We start from the raw sequence: 10910 nt of genomic DNA on the forward strand, positions 1-10910 counted from the left end.
TAACAATACACAATGTACTAACCATTGTTACTGTCCTAAAATCTTGTTTTGAGATTTTGTACCACAGTTTTTATTTTTTTTCTTTAAAATAAAAATAACTGATGTCAGAAAGAAAGAAAGAAAGAAAGAAAGAAAGAAAGAAAGAAAGAAAGAAAGAAAGAAAAAGAAAGAAAGAAAGAAAGCCATGTTATTATATTGAGTTGTAGGGGACTCAGGTCAACAATTTCTGACATTGCCAATGAAGTGGAAGACCCAATACTATTATGGAATACTGAAGTCTTTTAGATTATTTTGCTGAGTTAACACTCCTATAATATTCAAATAAAGGAATTTAACAAAAATGGTATACAGATTAATGTCCATTTTGTATCTATGTATTCAAAGTGGTTAGGATAGATATATAGTTACATTCTTTTAATGAATAGAGCGATTTGTTCTAGTGGTGTTTGTAGATAGGATATCATGCCCGCATCTTGTACAGCAATTAACCACTGGGAGGAATGTATGCAATGTGTTAATTATTGAAACTGTCCTACCAATTTGATTTGAAACTGTCTCATTGCTGTTTGTTTATCAATAAAATTATGGGAAAAAGAAAGTAAGAAATACAAATAGCAAATAAATATATGAAATGTGTTCAACATCACTTGTCATTTTTTGTAGTGGTTCTAGCAGTGAAAACCATGTCTTATGTATGCAAGGGTAGAACTCTGCCATCGTGTTACATGTCCACCCTCCAAACAGTAATTTGAGAGATTAAAATTAAAACAATGCCAAGCTCTATCTCACTACAGAAAGAAAGACAATCACTGAGAAATCAAGTAATAACAAATGTTGGCAGAGATGAGGGGAAGAAGGAACCCTTCTCCACTGCTTGTTGGGAGTTTAGACTGGTGAAACCGCTTTGCAAATAAGTATGGAAATCCCTCAAAGAGCTAGGCATAGAAGTCACATTTGACCCCGCTATTTCCATTCTGGGTATCTTCCTAGAATGATTAGAATATATATATCATATTACACTAATATAAGCAAACTTATGTTTATAGCAGCAGTTTGTAATGCCTAAATCATGGAAAGAACCAAATACCCATCAAATCAAGAATGGATTAAAAAAGTGATTTTTTTATTCAATGGAGTACTACTTAACTCTATAGAAGGATAAACATGAGACTTTTTCTAGGTAAATGGATGCACCTTGAGGCCTTATTCTTTAGCGAAGTAAACTGGACACACTTGTGTAAATATTGCATTGTTACTTGGTGTGAGAAATTGAAAGGGTAAATAAGGACCAAAATGTATAATGGGTATTGTGAAATAGGAAGAAATTGTTCACATGAAAGGGGATCTAGGGAGGAGTGAGTGTAAAATGAAAAAAAAATGGGAAGTAGAGATGGGTGAGGGAAAAACGTGTTGGGTTGACAACTGGTGGTCAACTTGTAACATTCAGCAGCACTAAACTGCAGCTTGGTGTGGAAGGACCATCTGAAAATTGTTGCCAGCAGCATAAGAGATACTACTGGAAAGGAAGAACTTTAGAAGCTGTAGGGAGCTGTTGATTTTTCTGGAGGATTTTGTCATGCTCGCTTTCCTGATGAACTCTGGCATTATCATTGAAGGGGCTTGGGATCTCTTCACCAAGAATGGTGACGGCTCACCTCAGGGAAGCTCCCATCCTGATGGTGCATGTTGCAGCTCCCAGAAAAGCTTGTCACATTGGCTTTCCTGATGCAGATTCAGCTTTCTCTTTCTCAGAGGACTGCTCACCCTCACTGTCACTGAGAATGACTGCTGCACTTTTCGGGGAGCTCTGATTCTGAATCTGAGCATTGCTTCTTGGCTCCAGTTCACATCCCTCAGCCTGATCTCAGAGATCCTTCATCACACTAGCACTGACCTTCCAGCCTCTACCAATAAATTTTTGGCCTTCCCAGTGCAGATCCATAAAACAGGCTTACATGAGACGTTGTTATGGGCTCGAGGCATCAAAGTGGACTCATGGCAGACATTTTTATGGGCTTTGGTCTTCAGCTAGACTCATGCATGACGTTGCCATAGGATCATCCTTAGCTGGATTCTTCTATCTTATTGTGTGGACAGATGTTTTGCCTTGTTTCTGTGTACAACCCTATGGGTGAGTAATATAAAATAATTCTATAAATTATGTCTTGTATCATTTTCCTTGTGAACCATGACAACAGGAAAGGAAGGGAAAAGAAAACAATCAATAAAAGGAGGATAAAATGAAAGCAAAGTTTTGGAAATGAGGAGGGCAAGTGGGTGTGGAGATATGGAATGAAATCGTTAAAAACAAGAGGAACTAGGATATATCATGTATATGTACAAATTTCATATGATGAATGTGATCGTTATGTATACCTAAATTGTTCCAATAAACTTAATTTTGAAAAAGCATACAAAATAAGTAAGAGAGGGGGGCCTGCCCCTTAGCTTAGTTCTTTAAGTGGCTGCTTCAACAAAGCAGTCAGGCTCAGGTTGCTGTGGTTCAATCCCCACAACTCAAGCCAGCCAAACCTGCCTTGAAGGCATTTGGAGCAAAATAAATAAGAGAGTTACAGTTTTAATGTTTTATGCAGTTATAGTTTAATATAGTTTAGTACCAAAATCATGTTACTAAAAAAGAGAAATTAATTATATGGTCAATATGCACAGAAAATGACTATAGGTCTTGTTTTGTCTCCACTTGGAGGGAGAATGAAACCATGTTCATTTGCCTGAACAATAGTGTCTTCTCTACCATAAGTACAAGGCAGGGCAGCCAGGTATCATAAGAGCTTCTTGGGATAACTCACACAGCATAAGGGTAACATATTCAGATGTGACTGTTCTGGTGAAAATGGCATGTAAGTTTATTAGGTACATATTTCAAATCCAAAAATTCTTTCATAGCTATAAACCAAAAGCTATTCTTGCCTATTTACTCCAGGGATAAAAAGTTGTTATAGTAAGGTGGCATTTTAAGCAAGTCTTTTGTTTATTTTTTTGGTACAGGGTCACCCTATGCAGCTTGGGCGAAGTGTGATGAAGGCAAAATTGAAGATGGGCATGAGCCTAAGTTAGAAAAAAAGGAGGAAGCAGAGTGAAGCAAGGTGGCTGGCTCAGAGCTGTCGGTCAGTTTCTATTCAGCAGGCTTCATGGCACTGCTTAACTCACTGGAAATGACTTTTTGAGGATACAAATTAAATGAAGAAATATGTAAAAATATTGAGTTCTGTTTGTATAACATCTACCAAACTTAATTTTTCGATTTTAGCTAATATTCTTACTAAAATTAAAATTCAACGAAATATAATTTTATTAATTTTATTGAGAAACAAATAGCAATGAGACACTTTAAAAACCGATTAGTAGGACATTTTCAATAATTAGTACATTGCACATTGTTGTCTTCATAGTTGTTATTCAGAGTACAAGATGCAGACATGATATCCTGTCCAAACACTATTAGTACGAATCTTTCTTCTCATTGAATTAAGAGAAAGTAGCTGTATATCTATCCTATTTTGTATATACAGATACAAATAGTCCTTCATTTATATCCCCTTTTTGTTTAGTTTTGTCAGAGATGGGCATTCCATTGCCATTTAAATATTGTACGTGCGTGAATTCAGCAAAATAATCCAATGTAGTCCAGTAGTCCATAACAGTAGTAGGTTATGCATAGGGCTGGCAATGTCAGAAGTTTCAACTAAACATATTAGTACAAATAAGTAGTTTATATCTTACTTTCAATTTTTAATCCAACTTTAATATAATGTGAAATAAAATAAATTCATTTCTGTAATTATTTTTTTAAAATAAGTCATTATAGGAAGGAGTCAATACAAATGATATAAAAAGAATACGGGCAGAAGTAATAGCAGAAAACTTCCCAAATATGGGGAAACAATCTGACATTCAGGTAATGAAGCATATAGAACTCAAAATAACATCAACCTAATTAAAACCACACCCAGACATAATAATCAAGATCCCAGAAATTCAACACAGGAACAGTATACTAAAATCCTCTAAAGAAAAGAAACAGATCACATTTAGAGGAAAACCCATTAGAATAATGGCAAATTTCTCTTCACAAACCATCAAGTCAAAAAGAACATGGAGCAAAGTACTTCAAGTCTTGCAAGAAAACAAATTCCAACCCAGACTGATATATCCTGCAAAACTCTCTTTCAAGTATAATGGAGAAGTGAAATACTTCCATGACAAAGAACAACTAAAGAATTTCCTGATGACAAAGCCAAGCCTACACAGACTACTAAAGGATGTTCTAGAGAGGGAGCAAATTGATCACAGCCTCATGAATGTGAAAGGAAAGAACCCACCAAATAGGGCAAACAATTAAACACAGGAGAATAAGAGGTATACAATAGTAGTCGTTCAGTTATTCTTTTGTATTCAGCAGCAGAATATTTCCATCAGCACACTCTACAAATGGACTTCACTTCCACCCTATGGGTCATGATTCCATCTGAGTCTACAGGGTGGATTTCAAAGAAATAGCTGTAGCTCATTCCCACAAGTGACGCCTGGCCACCAGTAACTGTCACGGTCATTATGCATGTCCACAACACACTAGAACTTTGTGCGATGTTCTATCCTCAAACTGTTAGAAGTGCTGATCATTTATTTGCCATTCCAGTATTTATTTTATATTTTACTCTTAATACTTCTTTGCTATCATGAAAATTTATGCTTAGTTCAATTGTTTTGAAACATTTAATTTTTAATTAATCAGTATTTAATTTTCTGAGTATTGCTTAATCTTAATTTTTGTTCTAAGATTTATACTATATCTTTGACCTACAATTTATTTAAAGGACATCAGATGATATCTTCTCCTAGTATTATAAACTTTAAGAAGCATATTTCCATTTTCTGTTGACTTTATATTAATTCTTCCGTCTTTTGTACACACATACACACACATATATGAAAAAAATGCGTGTATAACCCAACATAAGATTGGTACTATTTCACAGAAATCTGCAATGACCTTTAAATAAGGGTTCATCTAATATATTTTATATAGTCCTGCAGAACTACCATATTGAGAGCTTTTTATTGTTCATCCAGGAGCATACTGCAACTTCTCTTGCCTTTTGAATTAGGCTCTTTGTTTTTTCCTATATGCTACCTCTGTAGGTATTAAAATATTTCAATTTTGTATAACTAGAAAATCTTTTAATTTTCAAAGGTATGTTTGCTAAGTATAAAAATCAAAGAGGACAAATATTTTCTTTCAGTTCTTTAGTCTACTTTCTTACACACTTGGTCCTTTTTTATTTCTAATGTGGAATAAGGTGCTATTTAATTTTGTTCTTCCATAACTAATATTTTTATGTATATGCTTTCATGATTTTTTTACAATAAGTTTTGGACAATTTCATTTTTGTGTATATTGGTATGATTTTATTTTAATTTCTTGTGCAAAAGGTTCATTCTTCTTGGATATGGTATTATAAGTTGAACTAAATTCAGAAATTTTAAATCTTTAAATATTTATTGCCTACTCCTTTCTACTTTGAGAATTCTAATAATATGAATATAAGTTTCTTGGTTTTGACACAGTGAACTATTATGACTGATCTGTAAATTCTTTCTTCATTTTTATTTTGGACCATTTTTATTGTTATATTCATTTATATTTGTAAATAATTTATTTTCAATTTGCAATCTATTAAAAATTTAAAAGAAAAAAATTTAAAAACATGTCATTGTAAAAAGAAATGAAGCAATTTTTTAACTGAACTTCTTGTGCTATTTTTGCAATGCCAAGTTATGACCTTAATTATAGACATTCTTAATCACCTCTGCTTCAGCACCAGTCCCCAAGGTCAAACCAGGTTAACACAGGCATCTCACAGGGCTGTACATAGCACTTACTTGCTCATTTTGGTCATTCCCAGAATCCACATCAACCAGAATCACCTTGTTTGAATTTAGCAATAATCTACCTCTGATGGTATATACCAAGAGTAAACATGAAAGCCCTCTAATAATGCACTCAATAAGTGTATATAAATAGTGATTCAAAGCTAAATACTGCATTCACCAGTTCCACATTGAGTTTTTCACCAATATTCAAATTTAACAGAAAATTCCATTCATTGCAGCTCAGCTGTAATCCAAATATGAATGGGATTCTGGGGTCAGTGTTAAAATATAATGGCTAATCCATTTTTTATGACTCCTATAACTGTCTCCACCTAATTTTTCTTGAATTTTTAATGAAATTAGTGTCATGATATTGAAAATTGAGTATCATTACACTATGCGAGATCATTACAGCTGTGGGTTTTCCCTTTGAAAACAAATTTTATCACTTCTGGCTTCTGATGTGTGCTGTACTTCAACAGGAAAATGACTTTGAAAACAGATCATGATGGCTTTGGACACAGGCAGGAAAGCACAACTGTGAAAGGTATGAAATGTAAGTTATTGATACCTTCACTGGGGAGGAGTTAAGTTTCAGAGATGTTTAGGTGCTTCAATGTTTCTTAATGTTCTCTATGTGTGAAACACTCTTCTAAATATTTAATTCTTAGAGCATCATGTGCCTTTCCTCATGATGATTCTAGACAGTGGGTGCTGTTTGGGTCATGAGATGAAAGCTGAGAAAATTGAAGTTTGTGACAGTAGATCAGCTCCTTGTGCGCACAAGGTGAAGGAAAGCCTGAAGTCAGTAGTGATCCCTAGAAGATCTGCATCATAGAGTTGTCTTTTACAGGTTAGTCCTCACTTGAATACAGCAATTTCATTCCAGCCTTATAATTAATAAGTGATCCACTAAATATGTTTTATTTTTTAAATTGGCAGTCTTAAATGTTTTCTTCTAATTTTTTCTTCATATCATTATGTACTTACAAATTATGTTTATTTGACTCATTTGTATTATGTTTCATTACATAAAATTACATGCATTTTATATATTATTGAAATCTTAATTATGTACATATTTGGGGAAAAATCTAAGCTTTACTTAAAGATAGCACACCTCCTCTTTATACCATCTATTTTATCATGTCCAGTGTTCTCCCATTTTTTATGTTAGTCATTTTAAACAGAGCATAAAAGTTATTAAACATTTGACTCTTGAGGTTTAAATCAGTATATAATGTGCTGAAAATAATAAAATAAAAATAAAATACAGTTTTTTTTGTTGTTGTTGTTCCTCGAATGCCTTCAGGGCACTTTTGGCCAGCTGGAGAGCTGTGAGGTTCAAACTCCAGCAACCTGAAGCTGACAGCTTTGTGGAAGCAGCCACTTAAAGGCCTGAGCTAGGGCCAGGCCCCCTAAAATACAGTTTTTGAGTTTATGCATTAAACTACTTAAAATACAACCCTTAGCTTGGAAGCATTTCCAAATAAATAGTGAAGGCCAACTTTGGGTGAAGTAAATCGGTCCCCCAAGCTACTCTGAGAACAAAGCAGGCATACCTGTGGCTCCCAGGAGCCCAACACTGGCCTGGGCAGCATATGGAGATCTCATCGATAATAAATAAAGAGATGATAGACAGATAGATACATTCATAAAATAGATGATAGGCAGATAGATGAGAGAGAGATACATACATAAATACATAGATACATACAAAGATACACACATAATCACATAGAATGATTTGGGCATGTAAATACAGCCAGTGTACTTTTTCATCTACTCAAAGAGCTAGAATGTATTTTAGGACCAGTGTGCACAGCACAGACATCACCTGCCCTCTGAAGAATCTGCAGGTCAGAGAACTTTTATTCATGCTTTATGTACTAATGTGAGGCATTGGATGAATCATGGTACATCCATAGCTGTGGAACTAGAAAAAATATGCAAATGAAACCATGAGCCTTCAGAACAGAGGATAAGGTGCTTTATGTGGAAAGATAGCTCTAAGAGTATACTTCATGTTGGGTTCTAATATTAAAACAGATATAGAAGACCTGTAAAATTTTTCCATGACCCAATCTGAACAGTATTGTTGAGGTGTCCTTTAACATAATTAAGTTGCCAAAACAGAAGGAGCTGAGTTCAAGAAGATGGGCCAGGGAGAGGATGAAATTCTAATAGGGGACAAGGAGAAGCCTGGAGCCCTCAGCAGTCATCCACTGCTTGATCAGGTGAGGCCTGACTGCATATTTTCTTGAATTCATAAGCCTCACTCTTTGTTGTCTACATTTTGGTTTTGGTTTTTTGTATTTAGGACAGGGTGTGCAGGGTGTACAGGGTCTCACTACATAGATCAGACTCATAGTGATCCTCCTGTTTACAGCCTCCCAAGTGCTTGGATTATAGGTGGATGCCAACATGCCCAGTCTCAATTGTCATCTCAAGGTGCACCAGGGGCAGGACTGGCATAGCAGGCCGGGGGATCAAATCCCCCGCCCCTGCATTTGTCTAAGCTGGCACTTTAATCTGCTGTCTGCATGTTTTATTTTACACTAAAACTGGTTTTTGCTTAAGAAACTATATTTTGAGAATGAAAAACACAAGACAATGCTGCATGTTGCAATGAGGAATCTTAGATGAAAATATAAGTAGATAAGAGGCACTGCATTCAAGTATGGAGGAGAAGACAGCACTTTTGTGAGTGCATAGGGCAGAAATCTGGGTCCACAGCTTCTGAGGCACATTTTAGATTTAGAATTTATCTCTTTAAATGCCCAACACTGACCCAACTTAGTTATGCTTCAAATCACATTTCCATTTAATGATTTTACATACATGACCAAAAAATAATGCACATCAATATGATAGCATGTGTTGCTCACTGTTTAATTCAGGGTGGATGAATCTATCTTTGTGCAACTGTACTGTTGTATGTGGTGAAAGCTTCATATTCTCCTCTAGCTTGCTAAAATGAGCCAGTCATTCCTTTTATCTGTAGTTACATTTCCCTTCTGAATCAAGGAAGTGTCTCACTCCTAGCCCACTGTCTCTTAGAATCCACCAATGTGCCTTTTGCCCTCCTTCTTTCTCCTTCCACTGCAGCCTCTGAAAGCCATTCCCACACTTTAAACATTTCCCATGAATGGATCATGCAATCTTCAATTTTCTGCACCTGTTGTTTCACCAATCAAAATCATCTGTATTTCCAATCATGTCACAAATGACAAAGATTCATTTTATACCTGAATATTAGTCCAATTTGTTCAAGAGCCACATTCCTGCTATCCATTCTCCTAAAGCTGGACACTTCCGTCATTTCCTTTTCTTATCTCATGTGGATGTGCATCATGAGCAAGAAGCTCAGGAGGTTTCTTCTGCTGCTACCTGCCTTTCCCCAGATGCCAGAACAGGAAGGGGATTCCTGGGTCACAGGTGTTATGTCTAGTGACTTACAGAGCCTCTATATCTTCCCATAAATGCTGTACTAAGTTACATTCCAATACACAGTGCGCAAAGTTCACCTTTCCCCTCAAATCCACATCCACACTTCTTTTTCTTTTTGATCATAGCCTTTCTTATTGGGCCGAAGTGAGATTTTATTGTGTTTCCATGAAGGTGATGATTAGTAATTTTGAAAACTTTTAATATAATTTTTTGTCATTTTTATGTCCATTTAAAATTTTTTTTTTATTTTTAAGGAAGCACAAAATACTATTAAAACAGAAATATTGGGCTGGCAAGAGAGCTCAGCAGACTAAGTGCCTGCTTAGGCAAACACAGGTCCCATGCCTGTAATGCAAGCACTGGGGAGGCTGAAAACAAGAGGATCACTATGAGGCAGAGCTGTGTAGTGAGACCCTGTACCAAATACATTTTAAAAATAAGATAGAACAGAAAAATTACAAGTGATACAGAATTTCACTTAACAAAGTAATGTGAATTTCATAGTGCTTGTTAAAATACATTGTGCTGTCTTCCAACCAGTTATTCATGTTACTATATGCATGCAAAATTGGAAAATAAACAAAAATTAAAGAAATATATAAGAATTTAAGAAGAGAAAAAGAAGAAACAATTGGAAAAAGGAGATAAAACAAATTAAGCATTATCTGCTCCTTTCCATAGTCCAGCAAAAATCCACAGTACAGTTGTTTATGTCCACTTTTGATAAAGATCAACATAGGTTTATTGACCATTGACTATATAAAGTTCATTAAATATCATTTGTATCAAATCTTTAGTGGATAGGTAGCCGGTAAACACATTCCTCCATCCTTTAAGCTATCTCTTCTCTCTGCTGATTGAAGACTTCTTTGCTGGACAAAAGCTGCTGACTTTTGTGTGACAGCATTTGTCTATTTTGCATATATGGCTTGTGACTTTGGCTCTCTGAGAAGACGTTTTCTCGTTCTACCATCCAGTTGCATTTATCCTGTTTTCTACTAGTATTTTCACACTTCAGATCTTATATTTTTGCCGTGAGTCCACTTTGAGTTTATTTTTCTGAACTAGTGAGAGGTATGAATCAAGTTTAATTGCTCTGGATGCAGGTATCAAAATTTTGCCACAGTATTTTCGACAGAGACCATCCATTCCCCCAAGTTTTGCTCTTAGCACCTTTGTCAAATCTGCTGGTTGAAAAACAACAGCCCAAAATTAAGCATTTGAAACAGCATAGCATATTTATAATTAGCTTTTGGGGAACTCAAATCAATGTCTGCCCCTGAGAGTTCTCACATCAATAATATATTTGTTCATTTTGTGTGCATATGTATGTTTATGCCTCTTAAGAGCATGGCATAAAATATTAGAGTAATCTGGCTAGCAGTACACCATAACAGTAAAATTACAGCTACAAATTGGAGTACAAAATAAATAGAAACACAATGATTCAGAAATAAGACATATCATTTTAGAATTGGCTGTAGGGGGGCAGGGAGATGGCTTAGTGGAATAAGCACTTCCCTGGCAAGCACAAAGGCCTGAGTTCAATCCCTGGTTAAAAAAAA

The sequence above is a fragment of the Octodon degus genome, unplaced genomic scaffold, assembly GCF_000260255.1.
Source record: "Octodon degus isolate 3935 unplaced genomic scaffold, OctDeg1.0 scaffold00328, whole genome shotgun sequence".
Taxonomy (NCBI): domain Eukaryota; kingdom Metazoa; phylum Chordata; class Mammalia; order Rodentia; family Octodontidae; genus Octodon; species Octodon degus.